The 4653-nt window shown below is 43.6% G+C and overlaps 1 protein-coding gene across 4 annotated transcripts in view; it reads right to left on the bottom strand.

The window, feature by feature from the left end:
• Window positions 1-4026, bottom strand: part of EHBP1 (EH domain binding protein 1) — a 421355-nt gene extending 417329 nt beyond the window's left edge. For 2 of the 4 annotated variants that reach the window (XM_004710194.2, XM_030886656.2), the window contains exon 1: window positions 3925-4019. The gene's annotated coding sequence lies outside the window, so the exon portion shown is untranslated. Of the gene's footprint in view, window positions 1-3924 lie in introns of all 4 variants that reach the window. The other 2 variants (XM_045294210.1, XM_045294211.1) reach the window with 2 other exon arrangements.
• Between the last annotated feature and the right edge of the window lie 627 nt (window positions 4027-4653).

The following is a 4653-nucleotide window of genomic DNA, read 5'->3' on the forward strand; positions in this document are numbered from 1 at the left end:
GAGGGGAAAAATGAGGACCTAATGCCGGGGGCTTAAGTGGAGAGGAAATGTTTTGAGAATGATGAGGGCAATTAATGTACAAATGCGCTTTACGCAATTGATGTATGTATGGATTGTGATAAAAGTAGTATGAGCCCCTAATAAAATGATTTTTTTAAAAAGGCTGGCTATAAAACTCTGAATACTCATCTTGCTCACCCCTTCCCCCCCCTTCTATATAAAAACAAAAATTCTCTGGGTTTCTTTCCAGTCGTGAAAGCAGGCACCAATGTAGGTCTTTCAGAAATGCCAAGTGACATACAGTGAACTTTGGGAAAGCAGGGACCACCTGCACTAGTTTAATTTGGCCTGCATTTAGTTTTTCTTAATAGAAGTTACTAGATAATAGAATATAAGAAAGTGTTACCTGTCATTACTTACTATACTAGTGATCACTTAAAGATTCTTTGTCACATAAAAAAAAAATTTCAGCTTTGAAAACACCACGGGAGTTTTCTACTCTGTCCCTGGGGGTTGCTATGAGCAGAAATAGATTTGATAGCTCCAACCCGAAGCAACCGCAGTCAGGTACTTTAGGAACTGGACACATACACATTCTTTGAGCATGGCTTTATGCATGTTTATATCTGAAAGAACCTGGTCAGGGGAGGTCTGAAGCCACGTTCCGTTTTCTATGATGCTCATGTTTATTTAGCCAACTCTCAGTTATTCGTGGCAGTAAATAGTCAAATGGTTTTGTGAGGTGAAACCATTGTTTTCACAAATAATTTCTTAGGAAGGACCCCAGGATATAAAGTAAGGAAAAAAAGCAGAGCTTCTCCACTTCAAGTTTGGGAAGAAGGATTTGTTCTGCTCCCTTCTATGGTCAGCATGGGGTTCGTTCCATCTATCTATTGTGGCTTAATAAACCATTCCAGAACGCAGTAGCTCAGTGCAAAGCTTATTATCGCTCACAGTTTTGTGGGCTGATTAAGCTAAGCTGCTAATGTCTTGCTTGAGATCTCTCATGCAATTGTCGACATACAGTCACCTGAAGGGTTTTTTGTTGAAGATGGCTCCTTCACTCTTCCTTGGCTTCTCTCTCTCTGCATAGCAACTCGTCCTCTAGGGCCCCTCCACGTAGTTTGAGACTCTCGTGGTCTCAGGGTAGTTAGACTTTTTATATAGCAGTCGGTTTTTTTAAGAGGCAGAAATTGAAACGGTCATGCCAGCCAATGGCTTGAAATTGGGACATCGCTTCTACCGTATTCTATTATCAAAGCATTCAGAGGGACCCCCCAGACTCAAGGGAGTAAAGATGGGATGTTAGCAACGTCACATTGCGGAAGAGCATATGGGATGAGAGAGATTGTTACAGTCCTCTTTGGAAAATTCCATCTGCCAGGGTTGAAAACCACTATGGTAATAAGGAACGGAGACGACAGGGAGAATCAATATTTATAAATAATCTTAGGGTTTTCTTAAAACTCCCTTCCTCTTCAGAGAGTTTACTTGTGATCTTGTATCAGATTGAGAATGGTAAGTTTGGTCTTATTTCTACATCTTTTCTACTGGCAGTGACACTAAGGTTACGTCATGTTCGGTGGAAATCCTCAGTGGTTACTCCAGGGGTAGGGAAGAGGGCAAGTAAGAATAGTAATGGCATCAAAATACAGGCACCCTGGCTCCCCAATTTTCTGCCATCACATAGCAGGACCAGCGTGAAAGTGGGGTCACGAAGCACTCAGGTTAGAGAGCCATACAGCTGCAGCAACATACAGCCATTCCTGTTAAGCAATCAAGGACGCTGCCAGCATTTTACGGGGCTTTTTCATGGAAAAGCAAAGCCTTCTGTAGAATGCACTTGGTAAGCGCATAAAGGCTGTACTCTGAGGGATGCACAAGCCCAGTCTATAAACCCACTGCGAGAAATAAGGGCCCTGAAAAGAGAAGTGGAATCCCAACCCAGGGGGCCGAGACAAATCCATTAATGAAACCCAAAAGAACCCAAACAGAGACAGTTCTTGGGGTTTAGTCCAGCTTCTAAGGGTCATCGCTAGCTGAATCTTCACTACAGGGTATATTAACTGCAGAATATCTTCTACTGTATTCAAGTGCATTTCTTTGAAGATCATTTTATTGGGGGCTCTTACAACTCTCTTTACAATCCATACATCAAATGTATCCGCAATATTAGTACATGTATGGCCTTCGTTCTTTTCTAGACTTTTACTTTCTATTGAGCCCTTGGGCTCAACATCTCTTCCCAGCCCCCTCACCCTTGTGGCCCCTTGGGAGATAATAGATTGTTATTTTCATATTTCACACTGACCACTGTCTCCTTTCCCCTCTGGTTTCTGCTGTTCTTCCCCCTGGATGAGGGTGTGTGATTACATGTCATCCATTGCGCCCGGCATCCTCTTCCACCCTTTCCCCCTACCCTTTTGGTATCTCTACTCCCATTCCTGTTCCTGGGTTCTGTGTGTCCTGAGCTTTATCTCTTTCCTATACCTATGTACATGTTCTGGTCCAGTCCAGAATTGGAAGCAACACTGGGGTCATGATAGTGGGGGGTGAGGAAGCCTCAAGGAATCAGAGGTATGCGTGATCCATCGGTGCTATGCTGCACCCTGATTGACTTATCCCTTCCCTGAAACCTCTCTGTTGGGGGATGTTTCATTGTCTACAGATGGACTTTGGGTCTCTGCTCCGACCCCCCTCATTCTCACCAATGCATTTTTGTTTGTTTGTTCATGGTTTGTTATGAATCTTCTGATGCCTGTTACCTGGTCCCGATGACACCTCATGATCACACCGGTTGGTGTGCTTCTTCCATGTGGGCTTGTTGCTTCACTGTTGGATGGCTGCTTGTTTAACTTCAAGCTTTTAAGACCCCAGCCACTATATCTTTTAATAGCTGGGCACCATCTGCTGTCTTCACCACATTTGCTTATGCACCCATTTTGTCTTCAGCGGTTGTGTGTGTGCGGGGGGGTGAGCATCACAAAATGCCATTTTGTTAAAACAAAGTGTTGTTGTAATGAGGGAGGGTATGAGCTGAGGACCAAGGTCCATCTGCAGCCTCAGTGTATTGCCTTATAACTATATGTACATAGGTCAATACCTCTATTTTTATGGATGAATGTAGTTACATAAGTACACACCTCTGTTAATACCTCTATCTATAGCTTTGCTTCCTAGATCCTTCCTCTGTTTCCTTCAAGTCCATATTATAAAATGTTTCACTATTGTCATTTCAGAATAAGAACTTAGTCATTCAACAAATCCATTGATGGCCTTCATAAATTCCCAAGCGAAAAAGCTTCCTTCCCAGTTTAGTTACTTTCTAGGTGCCTGTGTAAATGGACACAAGTTGGGTATGATGGTCTAACTTCTTATGTCCAGAATGGACAAGCCCCTGTAGAATCCTTTCCGATCAAGGCTTATGTATGCTGCATAGGATACATGAACACATCCATGAGGATGGATGGAAAAAGAGCCCAGAATCGTCTGAGACTCCGCCGTGGCCCTATGAATTATTCTCCATATCCCCAGCTGGAGCGTATCTGAAGGCCAGGTATGGATTAGAAAAGCAGGTTCAATATATTTCCTTACCGAGGGAAAGGATCTCCTCGAAATTGTTCAATTTGTTGTCAAGGTGTTCCACTGGGAGGGCAGGATTTTCAGATAATGATCCCCCAAAGGGATGAAGCCTATTTAGTCTGGATAAAATTTCCTTCTACGTTCGGTCCTAGTCTAAGTTTTAACAAACAGCTCTAGTGGGCATGAAATAATATGGAACACTATAGATCTATGCGTGGGTGGGGGAATCAGGGACCCAGAGGAGAGGGGATAGAAAACCCCTGCCAGTAGTGTATTTCATAAAGTTTCTGGTTGACACAAGTTTTACACATGAAACTTAATTGTGGATTCGATCCCACTCACCATTAGTGCAACGCGGTTCTTCACCGTCGGTCCACACACCGCCTCCTCTCCAGGCTCAATGCTGTTCTCACTAACTTTCCCCTTCTCAGCACCGGCTTCATGCTGAAGGCAGGCACATTTCATCTGTGTCAGTGTGGGCTGGCAAGAGAAACAAATCCAGTGGCACTCGTATATGTGTACGAGAGAACTTTATATCAAGAAGCAATGATGCATCAATGAAACATCCCAGCCCAGTCCAAATCAAGCCCCTAAGTTCAATATTAGCCCATGAATTTCTCTTCAGATTCATGCAGCAGATGCAGTGATGCTGAATGCAGGAAAATCACAGGCCAGTGGGTCCCGTGGTGGTAGAAGCATCCCTAGGGATCTGGCTGCCATCAGCATGACTCCATCTGGCTTGTCCACAGGAAGGTGAAGCAAAGAAAGGGTGTGTCCCACCTCCAGGGAGGAAGAGAAGTAGTCCCAGAATTCTTATGAGAAGGCCACGTCCACACCGAGGCCTCATTGGCTATGACCCGATTGACAGGCTGGACTCCACCCCTTCACTCATAATACTCTCAAGTTGACTCGAGACTATGTAACTACTACAATATCCATGTTCTTTTTTGTTTTTTTTAACATTTTATTAGGGACTCATACAACTGTTATCCCAATCCATACACACATCAATTGTGTAAAGTGCATTTGTACATCGTTTCTCAAAACATTTTCTCTCCATTTAAACCCCCA

Source organism: Echinops telfairi, unplaced genomic scaffold, assembly GCF_000313985.2.
Source record: "Echinops telfairi isolate 266 unplaced genomic scaffold, ASM31398v2 ScPeMD7_2573;HRSCAF=3158, whole genome shotgun sequence".
Classification (NCBI taxonomy): domain Eukaryota; kingdom Metazoa; phylum Chordata; class Mammalia; order Afrosoricida; family Tenrecidae; genus Echinops; species Echinops telfairi.